Source organism: Schistocerca americana, chromosome 3, assembly GCF_021461395.2.
Source record: "Schistocerca americana isolate TAMUIC-IGC-003095 chromosome 3, iqSchAmer2.1, whole genome shotgun sequence".
Classification (NCBI taxonomy): Eukaryota; Metazoa; Arthropoda; class Insecta; order Orthoptera; family Acrididae; genus Schistocerca; species Schistocerca americana.
In genome coordinates, this window is record NC_060121.1 from 397,785,293 (window position 1) to 397,805,463 (window position 20,171).

Sequence of the window (20,171 nt, forward strand, 5' to 3'; positions counted from 1 at the left end):
ATGCGGTCGTGCATTACTCTGCTGAAATGTAGGGTTTCGCAGGGATCGAATGAAGGGTAGAGTCACGGGTCGTAACACATCTGAAATGTAACGTGACTGTTCAAAGTGCCGTCAATGCGAACAAGAGGTGACCAAGACGCGTAACCAATGGCACCCCATACCATCACAACGGGTGATACGCCAGTATGGCGATGACGAATACACGTTTCCAATGTGCGTTCACCGCGATGTCGCGAAACACGGATGCGATCATCATGATGCTGTAAACAGAACCTGGATTCATCCGAAAAAATGACATTTTGCCATTCGTGCACCCAGGTTCGTCGTTGAGTACACCATCGCAGGCGCTCCTGTCTGTGAGGCAGCGTCAAGGGTAACTGCAGCCATGGTCTCCGAGCTGATAGTCAATGCTGCTGCAAACGTCGTCGAACTGTTCGTATAGATGGTTGTTGTCTTGAAAACGTCCCCATCTGTTGGCTCAGGGATCGAGAAGTGGCTGCACGATCCGTTACAGCCATGGGGATAGGACACCTGTCACCTCGACTGCTAGTGATACGAGGCCGTTGGGATCCAGCACGGCGTTCCGTACTAACCTCCTGAACCCACCGATTCCATATTCTGCTAACAGTCATTGGATCTCGACCACCGCGAGCAGCAATGTCGCGATACGATAAACCACAATCACGATAGGGTACAATCCGACCTTTATCAAAGTCGGACACGTGATGGTACGCATTTATGCGCCTTACACGAGGCATCACAACAACGTTTCGCCATACAGCACCGGTCAACAGTTGTTTGTGTATGACAAATCGGTTGGAAACTTTCCTCACGTCAGCACGTTGTAGGTGTCGCCACCGGCTAACTTTGTGTGAATGCTCTGAAAAGTTAATCATTTGCATATCACAGCATCTTCTGCCTGTCGGTTAAATTTCGCGTCTGTAGCACTCGTGGTGTAGCAGTTCTACTGGCCAGTAGTGTACTACTACTACTTTAAACGTAATGGTTATGGCTGTAGAACGTCATGTCATGTCGCTGACAGCCCACCGTCTCCAGAAGCGGGCGAAGAATTAAGAAAATAATGCATAAAGAATAGGTTTACGGTTGTGTTCAGCCACCTGGGGACATGTGCAAGTTTCCAGCGGAGATCCAAATCCAAGGAGCGAAAAATGGTTTTTTGGAGGTTTGAGAAGAAAATGACTGGTCCGAATGGCCCAGGAAGTATTAACTTCAATGACAACGGCCGCGAAAGCCTAGACTTACGCGACCGAAACGGAAGAAGACCTACAGGGGGGTCGACACTTTCTGCAGGTAATGGCAACTGTTTTCTTTGGGCAGCCTCGCAAAACATTCCCTCGGCCAGCAGCAGGTGCGACGAGAGGCGCCAATGGAGCCACTGTGCGTGCGGCTGGCGGAGGTGCTCGCATTAGGCGGTGTCTCGCAGCGCGAGAAGCAGGCCGGCTTAAAAGCGGCGCGGTGGCGCGGTGCCGCCCTCGGCCGGCGCTCGATAAGAGTGTGGCCAGGTGGTGCGCCGCCCCTGGGCGTGCCCCCTGCAAGAACACCGGCGGGCCTCGCGTGCCCCGCTGTCCGCCCGCCGGCGCGTGACCGACGAACAAAGGCCGGCCCCGGCTGACGAGAATATTGTCCGCGTGACAGCCGCCTCTTATCTCCGGCGATGTCGGCTCCTGGAAGGACCGCGCTAAGTGACGTGCTGATGCGGACGTCGACGAGGAAACGACGCTATACTTGGGCCCGGCTCGTCCCCATTCTTCCTTCCCTCGTACACGACGATTATCCCCAAGAAAAAGTGTATGTTTGTTTTATTAGCAAATTTTGTTTGCTTAATGATTCATCGAGATTTGATATCGTTCACCGTATCTTACAATATTCACGTAATCGTTTACATGACATTTGTTGCTATTTCTGTGCGACACGCCCTTCCTACTCAAATTCCGATTGCTATGCCTGATAAACCATAGAGAGTCTGTGATGGCAAACCGCCGTCGTATCTTGTCCGAATAACTCGTCACATGTGTACCGCGTTCGTTTGCAACTACTCTAGGAACGTATACAGGAACAACACAAACACACACACACACACACACACACACACACACACACACACTGGTCTGCTAAATTTGTGTGGGAGCACCACCACCCAACTTATTTATTTGTAGCGTTAATGAGGAACTGTGTGGTTTCAAAGGAGAGCTTCTAGGAAACGGAAAGCAATACGTCAGTTTCAATGGAGTGAAGTCTTCAGACGCAATAATAGCATGGGGTACCTGCTAAGGGAGTCTTTTAAGTCCATTACTTCTCACATTACACATCAGGAGCTTAAAACCATAAGGGTGTAAAGCACACCTGTGTCGATTTTCGGCCGGCCAGGGTGGCCGAGCGATTCTAGGCGCTACAGTCTGGAACCGAGCGACCGCTACGGTAGCAGGTTCGAAGCCTGCCTCGGACATGAATGTGTGTGATGTCCTTAGGTTAGTTACGTTTAATTAGTTCTAAGTTCTAGGCGACTGATGACCTCAGAAGTTAAGTCGCATAGTGCTCAGAGCCATTTGAACCATTGAAGGTGTGTTGTGTTACACATCGCACGCAATCTCGGCAGGCTTTAATACGAGCAACAGCGTTGGTGATGCAAGCCAAAAGATCTTCATGTGTATCTACCTTTGTAGCGTACACATCCTCCTTTAACCAGCCCCAGAAACAAAAGTCTAAAGTGGTTAGGACGGATATCTGGCAGATTAGTTAATGGGTCCGCCATGGCCAATCCATCGTTGAGGAAATGTGCTATTAAAAAACTGGGATACTCATCTGATACAGTGAATTGGTGATCCACAATGTTACACGTATATTTTCCCCGTCGTTGGTCTTTGATCACGTCTTCTGAAACCGCAGGTAGGTCCGCTATCAGGGAATTTGTGTATGCTGCAGGCGTCATTCGATTTGGCAGGAACACAGGCCCTATCACCATGTCATCAATAATACCACAACAAACGTTCAATGAGAACGTAAAAAAATTGCTCTGAGCACTATGGGACTTAACTGCTGAGGTTATCAGTCCCCTAGAACTAAGAACTACTTAAATCTAACTAACCTAAGGACAACACGCACATCCATGCCCGACGCAGGATTCGAACCTGCGACTGTAGCGCTCGCGCGGCTCCACACTGTAGCGCCTAGAACCGCTCGGTCACTCCGGCAAGCCCCCAGTGAGAAAATAATTTGGAATCTTGTTCCCCTAGTATCTCCTCGGTTCTCCACCGAAAACGTGTGAGAACTGCAATTGGCCATGATACTACTGGAAGTAAATGTAGCCTTATATCTAAACAAACTGTATTTGCACCACATCTCTGTGTACAGCCAACTACTCAAAAAATTGTTGTCTGCTTAAGAAGTCACGTGGGTGCAGGGGTTGCGTGGGTTGCACTCGGAATGGGTACAAGCCCTCGGAATGTAGCGCGTGCCACACTCGTGTTTGTGGTGATGGTTAATCCGCTGAGTACAGTTACTGGCACTCCGTTGTTCCACTACAATAATGTCGTTACTTTCCTCAACTGGCTGGACGGCATCATGTTCTGGTGTTGCATCTATAATGAGTAGTCGTCTGTAATCACGTAATGTTTGGGAAACCGTCGGAAATACTCTGGCACGGGGGGTTCACCAAACGTCTTTGACACAAGGGCACTGCCATTACAGTACCTGTACAAAGGTAACATGTCTGCATATTCCACAAGGAGCATAACAGACAACCGCGCTCACGACTTCTGACTGATCCACCCAAAATGGAATACAGCGTACGCTTGCAGCTGTTGCCTCAGTGTGACGTCACAGTGCTGCTGTCTGTTGGAGAAACACCACACCTCTTGTAGAATGGATCAGTTATCCGTCCCACCATTATTCTATCCATCACAGCGCCTACACACCAGTTTGGTAAGTGATATTCACACTTGTCTTCATATCTATTCAAGGACGTCTGCGGTCTGCAACCCATTCCAGTTCCATAACGACCGAAAATCTGACACATGTTCATAGGACTTTTTCGGTCTACTTTCACATGTAGAATGACCTCACAAATTATGTGACATTCCTCCTGAATCACCTTGTGCATACCTGCTCCTGACATGTGTTGATCTTACGGTGAACCAGTTTTATGTGCGAAATATGCATATGCGAATATACATGTACGAGAATATCTATCTTACTTATTTCTCCGAACTTCACTTCCACATGGACTCAAAACGCAAATGATAGTATTGCTGTGGAAAATATTATTGGGAGGAAACCATCTTAACAGCTTATTTCAACTTTTACAGCGGTCCTGATGGCAAAAAGTATATTATATATTTAAAAACATGTTAAAATGCTAGAATCATAGCTCCCATAACCGATTGTTACTGGTTTCTGTACTTACATTTATCACTGTGTCACTTGTTCTGTTCACAGCTAGTGCTAATATACAGGATGAAATAAAATCATCGTGTTTCTGAACTGTTTGCGTTAGACATTCAAACTGCACTGTTCGCAGCGGGGCATAACGGGAATTAGTATGCGCTGTTTGGTGTGGTTTAGCGACGAAGGCTACTTTGATTTGGATGGATTCGTCAGTAAACAAAATTGACCCATTTGGGGGACTGAGAACCCGTATTTCGCCTTCGAGAAGAAGGGATAATGGGTGCGAAATTCCTTGATGTGAAGGTTTGGAAAATGATTTTATCCTCATTATCCAATGTAACCCTGATTTTGATAAGATGTGGTTCATGCAAGACGCAGCTCGACTCCATAGGAGAGTGTTTGATGTCCTGGAGGAGGGGACAGCATTCTGCCTCTGGGATACCCAGAGGTCGATTGTCTGCCATAGTCTCCGGATCGAGTGCAACTCCATTTTGTGGGGCTACTTCAAAGACAAGGCGTACTGAAATAACCCCAAACCCATTGCTGGGCTGAAAACAGCCAGTTAGGAGCTCATCGACAGCATAGATGTTCCGACACCCCAGTGGGTCATGCAGAGTTTCGCTATTCGTCTGTGCCACATCTTCGCCAAGGATGGCAGGCAAATAGAACATGTTATAACCTGTATCCAAATATTTGTAGTGACGTTTACATGTTGAATAAAGTGTGCCCACTCAGCTGTTTGTAACTAATTTACGGTTTTTTATATAATTCAATAACTGTCACCCTTTAATTTAATTTATTATTTTTAATTTTCACAGTCCTGTAATTGTATTGTTTTGATAAGCCTTTACCTTACGTTTCTCCGCATTGGCTCCTACCTATGTCATGCGACAAGCTTTGGGCGGATCTTCTATTTAACGCATAGCTTATTCACGCTATTCAGCAGTCGACGTCTTTACCTTGGCACATATGATTCGTGCTTCGCCCTCTGCCTCCATTCAGAGCTTTTGGATGTTCATCTTTCCATTAATTTTCTTTATGCATCTAAGTTTTTAACTTTCATTGCTTTTGTCCCACTATAAGTTATAATATTATCTGTATCTTAGAGTTTGATCTATAGACGACTAGGTATCATCTTAAGGAATATTTTGTAGGATCAAGACCATTTTAAAACTTTAACCTCTAAGTGTGTTACCGATCTCACTACCAAACGAAGACTGATATACATTGTAACAACGTACATTTCAAGAATTTCGCAAAAATGCAGTTTTCATCAGTTGCCGGATTCTGTTGTTTAGAGTAACATATTTTTCAATGGAGGCTTGGGACGCCACCATTTTCTTCATGCCGAGTCGGTGGGGATCACAATTTGTCATTTACCAATAGACTGTAGATTCCCAGCATAATCTAGTGCCAAAATATACGAGCAGATAGCAAATATGAACCTTGAAACACCATGATGCAACAAAACTACTAGATGAAGAACTACTGATTTCATACCTGAAGTGGGATGACAGTTTTATCTCACCCTCAAGCCACAAAATGTGTCTAATGAAAGTGGTGATAATGAGGACCATGAAGTGTTGGAACATGCCATAATCGTGTGTTGTGCATTTAATATCTGTTCTTTATGTTCTGATTCTAGTTTCACATTTAATACACGCTTTACAGCTGTCAAAAAGACGCTATTCTCATTAGTCTATAAATGTTTTTTAGTAGGATAACCAGCTTTCGTTACAAAAGCAAGTGAAGCCAACGAGACCTGTGGTTTGAGAGCAAATTTCACTTTCACAAAAATCGATTTACTCGAAATTTTGTGTCTGCGTTTTAGCCCCTTATGATTCTCAGCGCCTCTTATGAATAAGTATTATATAACCTTGTAAGTTCCTTGTGGCTTTTTGCGAACGATGCTGTTGTATACAGAGCGTTCGTAACGTTAGAAAATTGTAGTGAAACGGAAGAAGACCTACAGGGGATCGACACCTTGTGCAGGTAATGGCAACTTAACGTCAACATAAACAAATGTAGCATACTGGACACAAGTAGGAAGAGAGAGGCATTGTTGTTTGATACACTATTGCGGAACAATCACTGGAAGCAACTGCTACCATAAAATTTCTAGGAGTAATAGATACGGCGGATTTACAGTGGAACGACCACATAAAACTTTTCGCAGGAAAGGCAGGCGCAGGAATGAGATTAATTGGAAGAATCAGCGAAGGATTTGTCTTACAAAATTCCGGTTCGACGAATATTTGAATGTTCCTCTAGTATGGGATCCGAACCAAACAGGACTGACAGAAAGAAGACAAGAGCCAAAGACGAGCAGCGTGTTTCGCTACAGGTTTATTTAGTAAGCGGTAAAGCGTCACGGAGATTATCAACCAACTTCTATGGCAGCCGCTGCAACAGAGGCGTTCTGCACCATAGTGTGATTTACTGTTGAAATTCCGAGAGCATACGTTCCTAGAAAAGTCAACAAATATTTTTCTTCCACCTGTGTATACCACGCGAAAAGAGCAGGGAGAGAGGTTAGAGCTCAATCGAAGGTTCGCCGGCAATCGTTCTTCCCGCAGACAATTTGCGAGTGGAACAGAACAAGTGAGAAGTGACATTGATACAAAATGTACCCTGCGCCACACACACCGGAAGGTGGCCTGTGAAGTGGAGGCTCTGACATCACTTCATCCACATGTCATAATACATTTTGGTTATGACAAAATTCTAGTACTCGTCTTCTAGCCTAAAGTATCTAAATTTGGACAAAGTGAAGAAGGCGTAACTGTGTTGCTAGTACTTACCTTTTGGATGTCCGCCTGCTTAGCTTGGTGGTAACTTGCTCGCCTCCAATGCAAGCGGGCCCGGGTTCGATTCCCGGCCGGGTTGGAGACCTTCTCCGCTCGTGGACTGAGTATTGTGTTGTCCTCATCTTCATTTCATCCTCATCATCGGCGCGCAAGTCGCCCAGTGTGGCGCCGAATGAAGTACGACTTGCACTTGGCGGCCGAACTTCCCCGAATAGGGGCCTCCCGACCAACGATGCCATACACTCATTTCCATTTTTTTACCTTCTTGATGATGATGTTTTGACGGTAGTCTCCCAGGCTGCTCTTCCCTCTTCTTGTGCAAGCTTGTAAAAATAAGTTCTGGTAGTGGATTAAGTTGAAGTTTGCCTTTAAATAAATATTTTTGGCCATGATATCATTCTCCATCAGATGGTTTATTTGTAGATTCTGACACACATTCACAACTGATTACAATATTCACATATACTACTGAAGAGAACAGTTTATAGAGAGACCCTTTAACACACATCCGCTTTCGTGCTTCCGCGACAATCAAATATGTCGCCTCCACTGATACGTCAAAGACCTCATAAAAGCTCCGGCTTCAGGATGGAGTTATTATTCTGGTTTTAGTTTATACACTTTTGACTCACGTTAATGTCATTTTAAAAACTAGAAAAATGTGAAATATACGGGTTAAGACAATGGAATACTTAATCTGATTTGGGCATATTCTCCACTCAGATAGACGAATAGGTTAATTGCAGTTTTGTGTTTTCTACGAATAGATTATATCTCTTTTATGTTACTTATCAGCAATTACAAATAATGAAAGCAGTTTTGGTGTTAACAGGCTTGTGAATCAACTACGCTTTTAAAATCAAAATTACGACCCTATTTTCATATTTCAAATCTGGCTATTTTCTACTTGGGGTAGAAATGACAAAAAATAGGAAGCATTTCCGTATCTCTTTCTCCAAAGTTTTCGAATAAGATATACAATTTCAAAAGGTAATTTATTTAATAATTTAACAACATTTCAGAATTTTAAATTTTAGTCTTCTGGCTTGTTCTTGAAATTAACATAGCTATTTCTATGATGTTTATGCTCAGAGGTTTGTTTGTATGTATGACTCAATTTTTCTGTTTCAAAAATTTATGTTTCCTTAATAACTGCGTGGTTGCAAATTTGGTTTGTAATCCTAGACTGAAGATAATTTTCGAAAAGCAGTAAAATTGGTTTCCACAATGAGATTTTCACTCTACAGCGGAGTGTGCGCTGATATTAAACTTCCTGACAGATTAAAACTGCGTGCACGATCGAGACGAGGTACTGGCAGAAGTAAAGCTGTGAGTACCAGCCGTGAGTAGTGCTTCGGTAGCTCAGATGGACAGTCTGCGTTCGGCAGGGCAGCAGTGCGCACCGCGCTCGGCCGTCCACGCCGCTGCGCGCGCGGAGTGTTTTGTTTACTTCCTCGTCACCGCGCTTCTCAGTCGAACAAGCTGTAATGGCCAACTCTTACAGGAAGAACACTCTTAAGTTCACCTTCTCAAACGAATACGCACGACCCAAAGCACTGGCCGTCGAACGCTTCCTACGCGAAGACGTGAAGATCCCGCGTGACGAACTCATCGGCATACACCTATCGATCATTAGCAGCGTCGTTTATGTTAAGATGACTTCCGACGCTGCCTGCAACGAGATCATTCAAAGGACGCGACATGGACTAAAATTTCGGCATTCCGACGGAAACGTCGGGCCTGTGGATGTCGACCATGCAGGACTTGGCCTTCGGACGATCCGTGTATTCGAACTGCCTTTCGAGGTGGCTGAAGATGAAGTCATCGCGGCGCTAAGTCCGTTCGGAAAAGTCCAGAGCCACGTAGCCGAGACATGGGCACAGTTTACGACGTATCCGGTGCTTAATGGTGTGAGACAAGTCCGAATCGATCTCAAACGGCACGTTCCATCGTACATTTCTATCGGCGGCTGCCGTGCGGTAGTCATTTACGACGGACAACCTCGAACATGTTCCGGTTGTGGCCAAGAAGGCCACGTCCGTAATGAATGCCTGCAACGCCGCATCACACAACTAAGGCCCGACGATACGAACACCGACAGAACCACGACCACCCTTCCAGTCACCTATGCGGCGACACTGCACGTCCAGCCCTCACAAGGCGCCGTTCACGAGCGTCTCTCTGGTCCGATACACCCGGAGGCGTCCCAGCACCTTGACACCGGCGATGCCGCCCGTGAACATGTCCAACAGCCGGACACACCCACGCTAGAAGATCACAAGGATACCAATGCGAGTGTTCTGGAGAATGAAGACCGCGTCATAGCACCCGCGGCTTTTGTACCGGAACGACGTGAATCTCTTCCTTCCTCAGACACCGAAACTCATTGCCGAAAGCAGAAGTCGCCCAAACGACGAAAAAAACGCCGCAAGACATCAGAATCGACCATTGAGCCCCCTCCGCAGGACGAAGAAATGCCACATCACTCCGACGGAGAACACGATAACACTTTCTCCTCTGCCACGGAGACGCGTCATCCACAAGACGGTGAACCGTCCGACAGAGATCGTGCGCAAGCCCCGCGCCCAGAAGCCATGGAACATAGCACGCCTGTTGTCACCGACGCCATTGAGCCGACTCGGCCAGCGCTGCCACCTCTCGCCGATGTCAAACCTGTCGGACACCTTTCATGGGCGGATGACACGGATTTCCCACCTCCATCTGATGCGGAAATGAGATCTGTTTCTCCGTTCGACCAAAACTAAAATGGGGGAAGTTTCTACGGCGACTCCTGCGACTTCTATGGACTTCCAGCATCCACAACAACAATCTTCACCAGCTACGACCCTATCAACAGCACGGATCTCCCATCAGGCGTACCGAATAGCTACTATCAATACTAATAATATCGGCTCCCATGCTAAACTTCAACTGCTCCGTGACACGCTAAGAGCAGCGGACATCGACATCGCCCTGTTACAAGAACTGAGGACAGCGACTTGGACTGGGTGTTATGGATATGAGACGTACGCCGCCCCTGCAGCTATGGAACACACAGGCGCAGCCATCCTCCTCCGAGAAGGAATTGCAGTTTCCGATGTCGCATACCTCCCAACAGCGCGAGGGGTGGCCATAACAGTTGAAGGACTCAAAATCATAAATCTCTACGCCCCATCGGGCACTGATAAACGGAGGGATCGCTCCCAGTTCTACGCAGAAGATATCACGCCTTTATTCCTCGGTCGATACGATCATCTCATCGTAGGTGGAGATTTCAACTGTGTTCTCGAGCGCACAGACCAATACCCCCATTTCACCACATGTCCCGAACTTCGCTTCCTCGTCCGCCGCCTTCGTCTCCTCGACACTTGGCGAGTGATACACGGCGACCGCCCGGGGTATACACACATCACGAGCCACTCCGCCAGCCGACTTGATAGAATATACATCTCTAACGCTCTAAAATCAGTACTCCTCGACGCGGAACGTTGGCCGTCTGCCTTTTCGGATCATGACATCTATATCTGTACCATGAACCTACGTCGACAATCTATATGGCGCAGTGCAGGACCCTGGAAACTCAATGTCGCGCTACTGCGGGACCCTGAATGTCGACAACAGGTCACCGACACGTGGCACACCTGTGTTCAACGCATTATGCGTTACGAGACCACACTGCAGTGGTGGTTGCTGTGCGCCAAACCGGCCATCCGACGCACATTGACACACTATGGCAGAGCAAAAGCCAGGTGGAATCACCATACAACTGATTTCTACTATAGCGCTCTACGTGAACTCATGGATCATCCTCCATCCCCGGATCGCCTCAAAGAAGCTCAACGCATCAAGGCAAAGATTCTATCCTTGACCAGATGCCGTCTAGAGGGAGCCATTGTACGAGCCCGCAGCCAAGACAGGATTAATGGTGAAGAACCTTCTATGCATCATATTGTTCAAAATGTTCGTCGACGCCGACAGGCTTTAATGACAACTTTAGACTTACCTGATGGACGACGGCTGACTTCGCAAGCTACCATTGCGGATGCATTCACAACGCACTATAGACTTTTCTATCAAGAAGTACCTGCCGGTGCAGAGGCCATTGCTGAGGTTGCCCATGAGACACTTGGTACTCTAAACGCAGCAGCTGCAACCCTCCTGACTGCTGAAGTGACCACCGACGACGTCCAGGGCGCTGTGGCCAAGGGGTCTCTGAATCGATCTCCCGGCTCGGACGGTTTACCTCTCGAATTTTACAGAACCTTCCAAGATTTGATGATGCCACGATGGAGGGACATGTACTGGGAACTTTTGGCCGGCGCGGCGAACCCGCCACCAATGTTCATGGAAGGCTTACTTGTACCAGTCCCGAAACCCGCAGGAGGAACACGACTCGACAGTTATCGGCCGATCACGTTACTCAATTCGGACTTCAAGATTTTCACACGCCTTCTGGCAGTGCGACTCAAACGTGTATTACTGGACATTGTCTCCCACGAACAAACATCCTTAGGCGGCGATCGTAATATACAGACGGCCCTCAGTGAATATCGAGATGTGATCGCTGTGGCAACACACTCGCGACTGCCAAGCGCTTTAATCTCCATCGACTTCAAACAAGCGTTTGACCGCGTCAATCATGCATTCCGCAACACAGTGATGGACCGAATGGCAATTCCCCCGACGTTCACGCAAGTGATTATGCGGCTCCTTCGTGGAGCAACGTCCAGACTTCTCGTCAACGGCAGACTTACAGAACCTATACGGATTGAACGCTCAGTTCGGCAGGGTTGCCCTTTGTCGACGGTACTTTATGCCATTGCGATGGAACCACTCATTTGCGGATTACGGCGACGTTTGACAGGTATTCCACTCCGGGATCATATGTTCCGCTGCCGAGCTTACGCGGACGACTTGGCCCTCGTCGTACGTTCAGCGGCTGAAGTACAAGCTGCGATGCAGTGGATTACCCGTTACAGTGCAGGGGCAGGGAGCGCTATGAACGTGGCAAAATCATGCGCCATGAAGATCGGCCGCGGCCTTCCCGCAGACAGCGTAGCTCCATTTCAACTGGTAGACACCATTCGTTGTCTCGGATTGGTGTACACGCGAGACATTCGCCGCACCTCGGCGATCAATTTTCGTGCGCTGCTGCAACGCATCCGGGCCAACATACAAAATCACATACTACGCCCGCTGAATATGTGCCAGAGAGTCACCTTCGTCAATACCCATCTGGCAGCTCGGATACCCCATATAGCGCAGATTCTGCCCATCACTGCGACAATGGCGGCCAGGTTACAGGCGGCATTCGGCTATTTCATTTGTTCTGGACACATCTTCAAAGTCCAGTATGAAGCTCTCACCTTACCGAAGCGGGACGGTGGCCTCGATCTGGTTAATGTGAGAGCCAGGACAACGGCACTTTACACCAATACTATGCTCCGGTTATGGAAAAGCCAAAATGCTAGTTTTACTGGAATGTTGACCACCGAGCTCGCGCCTGTTTCGAGACGCCCACCGACGTCTTTGGCACACATCCCACCTCCGATGTCACATATCGGCCGTTTCTTTTTGGAGTACAGCTACATATGCACCGAGCTCCCCAGGACCAGGAAGACAACCACCCGCGACATCTACCGCCTTCTCCGAAAGTCTCCACCCCGCAACCCCGTCGAAACACGTCACCCCCAGGTTTCATGGCCTACAGTTTGGAAAACGATCCACCAACCATATCACACCACTGACACCACCTCTATGTGGTACCTTCTCGTCAACGGCAAGTATACTACAAGACATAAACTGCATCGCATCGCACTGGTAGACTCACCCCTGTGCCTCAAGTGCAATGTCGAAGATACAGATTTACATCGTTTTGAGTGTGGGCCAGCAGCAGCTGTCTGGACCCTCGTACAGAAGATTGTGGCTTTCTACCTCCGAGTACCACCACATCACGTTTCTCCCACTATGATGATATATCCCGACACGACCTACTTTCCATCGGCTAAGTGGAACGCCATCACATGGATCAGTGGCATGGCTGTCGACTACCTCTTCCGAGACGACATCGTCGATCCGGCGGACTTTTGGACACGCCTCCAAGTGTATCACCACACCCTTCGCCGGCATCGACACTATCGGGCCACTTTCGCGAACTATTTACAGAGCATTTTCACCAACCCGCCTCAAAGCTGGAATCTCAACGAACCGTGCCAGCCAAGGCTGGACGATCCCACGTTCCCCTTCAATGGTCAATGATAGAATGCATTTTGTTCTACTGGCGCGCCAAAGTGGAGCATGGCGCGGAAAGTATTCCTATTTTATTTCAGTTCTCTTTCCTCCTCCTCTTCTAAGTTTTTTTTTCTCCTTACACATGTTTATCCCTTTCACAACTAGCTCTCTATCTGCAGCCTATTTGTTTTCTTTCTCTTGTGCTCAAAAAAAAAAAAAAAATAAATAAATAAAAATAAAAATAAAAAATAAAAAAAAATAAAAAAAGAAATGCTGCTAATGGTGAGACTGTACACTCATTTATGTTACCAAAAAAAAACATACAAATACAAAAGAAGGCCGTTGCGGAAATATGGCTACCTTTTATGTTTTACGTTTTCAAAGGATATTGTGTTATTTATGAAGAACGTCGTCTTTTATTTTCATACCCAAGAGGTTTTTATTTGTTTTCTTTAAAAAAAAAGCGGTTAAAGAAAAAAAAAAAGTTGGTAGAGCACTTGCCGCGAAAAGCAAAGGTCCCGAGTTCGAGTCTTGGTCGGGCTCACAGTTTTAATCTGCCAGGAAGTTTCAGTAAAATCTGTATTAAACATCTCGTCTATAGAGCTTATAGAGTGTCTACGTATGATATCTGTCGAAAAATAATGTGTTAGCAGTTTTAACAGAATGTAAACATAAACTAGAAAGTTTTACTGAATATACCGGAGGCATATCCACAATGTTATAAGATTAGGGTGTAAGTGATCATTTCTGTTGATCTGATGCGGCCTGCCATAAGTTTCTCCCCTGTGCCAACACTACCATCTAAAAGAAATTACTTCTCGATTACGTTTGTTGAATATATTCTGCTCTGCTAGCCATTAAAATTGCTACACCACGAATATGACGTGCTACAGACGCGAAATTTAACCGACAGGAAGAAGATGCTGTGATATGCAAAGGATTAGCTTTTCGGAGCATTCACACAAGGTTGGCGTCGGTGGCGACACCTACAATGTGCTGACATGAGGAAAGTTTCCAATCGATTTCTCATACACAAACAGCAGTTGACCGGCGTTGCCTGGTGAAACGTTGTGATGTCTCGTGTAAGGAGGAGAAATGCGTACCATCAGGTTTCCGATTTGGTAAAGGTCGGATTGTAGCCTATCGCGATTACGGTTTATCGTATCGCGACATTGCTGCTCGCGTTGGTCGAGATCCAATGACTGTTAGCAAAATATGGAATCGGTGGGATCAGGAGGGTAATACTGAACGCCGTGCTGGATCCCTACGGCCTCGTATCACTAGCAGTCGAGATGACAGGCATCTTACTCGTACGGCTGTAACGTATCGTGCAGCCACGTCTCGATCCCTGAGTCAACAGATGGGGACGTTTGCAAGAGCCGGCCGCGGTGGTCTCGCGGTTCTAGGCGCGCAGTCCGGAACCGTGCGACTGCTACGGTCGCAGGTTCGAATCCTGCCTCGGGCATGGATGTGTGTGATGTCCTTAGGTTAGTTAGGTTTAAGTAGTTCTAAGTTCTAGGGGACTGATGACCACAGCTGTTAAGTCCCATAGTGCTCAGAGCCATTTTTTTCGTTTACAAGACAACAACCATCTGCACGAACAGTTCGACGACGTTGGCAGCAGCATGGACTATCAGCTCGGAGACCATGGCTGCGGTCACCCTTGATGCTGCATCACAGCGATGGTGTACTCAACGACGAACCTGGGTGCACGAATGGCAGAACGTCATTTTATCGGATGAATTCAGATTCTGTTTACAGCATCATAATGGTCGCATCCGTGTTTGGCGACATCGCGGTGAACGCACATTGGAAGCGTGTATTCGTCATCGCCATACCGGCGTATCACCCGGCGTGATGGTATGGGGTGCCATTGGTTACACGTCTCGGGCACCTGTTTTGGCACATTGACGCCACTTTGAGAAGTGGCCGTTACATTTCAGATGTGTTACGACCCGTGGCTCTACGCTTCATTCGATCCCTGCGAAACATTACATTTCAGCAGTATAATGCACGACCGCATGCTACAGGTCCTGTACGGACCTTTCTGGATACAGAAAATGTTCAATTGCTGCTCTGGCCAGCCCATTCTCCAGATCTCTCACTAATTGAAAACGTCAGGTATACGGTGGCCGAGCAACTGGCTCGTCACAATAAGCTAGTCGCTACTCTTGATGAACTGTGGTATCGTGTTGAAGCTGCATGGGCAGCTGTACCTGTACTCACCATCCAAGCTGTGTTTGGCTCAATGCCCCGGCGTATCAGGGCCGTTATTACGGCCAGAGGTGGTTATTCTGGGTACTGATTTCTCGGGATCTATGCACCCATATTACGTGAAAATGTAATCACATGTCAGTTCTGGTATAATATATTTGTCCAACAAATACCCGTTTATCATCTGCATTTCTTCTTGGTGTAGCAATTTTATTGGCAAGTCGTGTATCTTCCGTCTTCTCTCACAAGTTTTTCCTCTCTAAGAATGTCTTTACCACCATGTAAGACATTCTTAACATATCTCCTAAGATACCGCTCTTTCTTTTTTCGACTATTTTCAAGGTATTTTCAAGAATATGTCTGCAATCTTGGAGCACTCTGAAATCCATACACGAAGCATGTGGCTGAAGAAGCCGAAACATTCCGTTGATAAAGTGCAGATTGGCAGCGCCATTTTATTTTGGCTATTCTGTGTGTTGAGGTAATTTATCATTGGATTTGTATGTGTAACAGGAGTGGAGACATATACCTGGAACCCCTCATAGTCAGTATTTTCCATACATACATTTTGTTCCCGACTGTGAGAACCTGCTCACCTCTTGTCTCGTCAGATAATTATCAACATTTTTATCAGTTATTCGATTATCGTCTCTTCCCACACTGTATGATTCCCTTGCATAAACGCTGTGCTCCATACATACGTTCCCTATCGAGGTGTATGTTTGCTACTAGCAGACGTCTCTTAGCAGATAATGGTTTCTTTGCGCATGCTACTCTCCACATACCTTCTCCATTAATATTGTTACTAATCAGTTTGCATGTTTGTCTCTGCCTACAATTTATCTGTTTCAACTCTAAGTCAACTAAATCCCTAATCTTTTCCAGGGAATATTCTGGGTTCGACACTAGTACACACATTAAGCTCTAAAACTGTTTGAAAGCAACGTATAGTCCGCTAGAGCATCATCCATTCTGGAAAACGCACTTGGGCTGTTGGACACGTCTGGGAATACTGACCTTACGACTTATCTTAGAAGGAAGATTAAGGAGAGGCAAACCTACGTTTCTAGCATTTGTAGACTGAGAGAAAGCTTTTGATAGTGTTGAGTGGAATACTCTCTTTTAAATTCTAAAGGTGGCAGGAGTAAAATACAGGGAGCGAAAGGCTATTTACAATTTGTACAGAAACCAGATGGCAGTTGTAAGAGTCGAGGGGCATGAAAGGGAAGCAGTGGTTGGGAAGGGAGTGAGACAGGGTTGTAGCCTCTCCCCGATGTTATTCAATCTGTATATTGAGCAAGCAGTAAAGGAAACAAAAGAAAAATTCGGAGTAGGTATTAAAATATATGGAGAAGATATAATAACTTTGAGGTTCACCGATGACATTGTGATTCTGTCAGAGACAGCAAAGGTTTTGGAAGAGCAGTTGAACGAAATGGACAGTGTCTTGAAAGGAGTATATAAGATGAACATCAACAAAAGCAAAACGAGGATAATGCAATGTAGTCTAATTAGACCGGGTGATGCTGAGGGAATTCGATTAGGAAATGAGACACTTAAAGTAGTAAAATAACTGACGATGGTCGAAGTAGAGAGGAAGAAGAGAAATTTGTTAACATCGAGTATAGATTTAAGTGTCAGGAAACCGTTACTGAAAGTATTTGTATGATGTGTAGCCATGTATGGAAGTGAAACATGGACGATAAATAGTTTGGACAAGAAGAGAATAGAAGCTTTCGAAATGTGGTGCTACAGAAGAATGCTGAAGATTAGATGGTTAGATCACATAACTAATGAGGAGATATTGAACAGAATTGGGGAGAAGAGGAGTTTGTGGCACAACTTGACAAGAAGAAGGGACCGGTTGGTAGGACATGTTCTGAGGCATCAAGGGATTACATTTAGCATTGGAGGGCAGCGTGGAGGGTAAAAATCGTAGAGGGAGACCAAGAGATGAATACACTAAGAAGATTCAGAAGGATATAGGTTTCAGTAAGTACTGGGAGATGAAGAAGCTTGCACAGGATAGAGTGGCATGGAGAGCTGCATCAAACCAGTCTCAGGACTGAAGACCACCACAACAACAACAACAACAACATACAAGACCTGCTCGCACAGTTTAACGCGCTTTATCTTACAACATAGGGAGATCAGAGAGCAACCAAATCGAATCCGCACGCCATGTTATGTTTAGTACCCTTTGTAGAATCTAATTTGTGAGACGACACGCTGCACATTGATGTGACAGAAGTCATGTGATGCCTCCCAATATCGTGTCGGACCTCCTTTTTCCCGACGTAGTGCAGCAGCTCGACATGGCATGGATTCAAAAACTCATTGGAAGTCCCTTGCAGAAATATAGAGCTATGCTTCATATCCAGCCACACTCCGGAAAGCGTTGCCGGTGCAGAATTATGTGCACGAACTGACTTCCCGATCATGCCTCACAAATGTTTGATGGGATTCACGTCGGGCGATCCAAGTGGCCAAATAATTCTCTGGAATTGTGCAGATCGTTCTTCAGACCAATCGCTAACAATTGTGACCCGGTGAGAAAGCGCATTGTCATAGATAAAAATTATAAAAACTGCTTTGTTTGGGAACATGAAAATGTTTTCCAGCTAATCGAACATAACCTTTATCGATCAATGATCGGCTCAACTGGACCAGAGGATCCACTATATTCCATATAAACACAGTCGATACCATTTTGGAGCCACTACAAACTTGCCAAGGTTCACAGTGTCTTGTTGACTATGTGGGTCCATGGCATCGTGTGGTCTGCGCCACACTTCAGTCCTGCCATAGCTCAACTGAAATTGGAAGTCATGTGATCGGGCCACCGTTTTCCATTCGTTTAGGGTCCAACCGATAAGGTCACGAACCTCTTGTGCAGGCAATACTACAGCCATTTGTACATGTGAATATTGCCAACCCAAGATTTTTGTCACCTCAGTGTGTAAGCAGGCTGTTTAGGTTTTTGGTAACGCCACGTAGCACTCTGTATGAAAATCGCTGACTGTGCTGTGTGCAGTCTGTGGCTGGTTGGCATTGTTGGAATATTTGCTATTGTAGTGTTGGATGCGAACAGCGCATAACGTTGCGCAGTTGGAGGTGAGCCACCAGCAGTGGTGGATGTGGGGAGAGAGATGGCTGAGTTTAGAGAGCGGACGATCTGGACGGGTGTCCGTCAGAAAAAGGAAATTTGTAAGACTGGATGTCATGAACTGATAATATATATATATATATATATATATATATATATATATATATATATATATATATATATATATATGACTTGTGAACACTATGAAGGTAAATACATTGTTTGTTTTCCATCAAATTCTTTCATTTTCTAACTATGCCTATCATTAGTTGGTGCCTTCAGTAGTTAGAATCTTTAATTTAGCTGGCAGTATTGGCGCTCGCTGTATTGCAATAGTTCGAGAAACGAAGATTTTTGTGACGTAAGTGATTCATGAAAGAGGTTACTGTTAGTCAGGGCCATTGTTTTGTAGGGATTATTGAAAGTCAGACTGCGTTTAGTGTTGATCAGAATAAGTAAAGAGAGAAATGTCTGAGTACGTTCAGTTTTGCCCAGCTGTTTGAAAATCAAATAACGTAGGAGGTTTACCAGCATAGTCATTTATAAATTTTTCAAGGCGGATGTTTCAAGTGTAACTTGTTTCTAAGATGTGTTGATCCGAGTGGGGTTGTAACTGTGCTACACGCGAACGGTACTGAAGTCTGCTGTAAGTAGAAACAACGATACGGTGAACGTTTGGCCTACTGAGAGGTATGAACAGTTACAAGACCTTAAAACGTCAATATTTTCAGTATTACTTTTTACAGATCCACTTCATTTCTATGTGTGTGGCAGACGTAGAAAGAGCTGAGTGCATCAGCACAGGAATATGATGTTAGTAAAGGTGTTGAGAAACAATTTTTTGTTGCGCCTGAAGTATCATCACAGATTATAGTGGGTTGCTTTAAAATAACTTTGTACTGAAGTCTTCAGAAACTCCTGCCACTATATAACAGCCAGCTGGATGCTGGAAATATCCAGAAGACGATTCTTTACATAAAACACTAAACTTTTTATGCCAATTTTTCTAGCAAAATGTTTTATTACTAATTTAGTTCCTTCTGGGGATTGTCTTCATTTCTAAAAATTTACAACACTTTCAACAGCTCTCTACAAACTACGTTTCATTGAATGTGACTAATTTGTACTAATAAGCCTTGCGAAGTTAATTGTTTGACACAGCTATCACCAATATCAGATTCTTTATAAGTGATATCTTTTCCCACCACCGCCATTAGAGACGCTAGAAGCATGTTCTTTTTCTATTTTCTGAGGCGTACGTACAGCAACTTTGAAAGAAATTTGTACTGAAATACTTCTGTTCGTTACACCATTCCCACTCCCAGGGGTGATGTGGGTGTAGGAAAGTCAAGGGTGTGCTGGCACTTCCCAATGTGTTTTACCTTAACATTATATCATACGTGTATCAA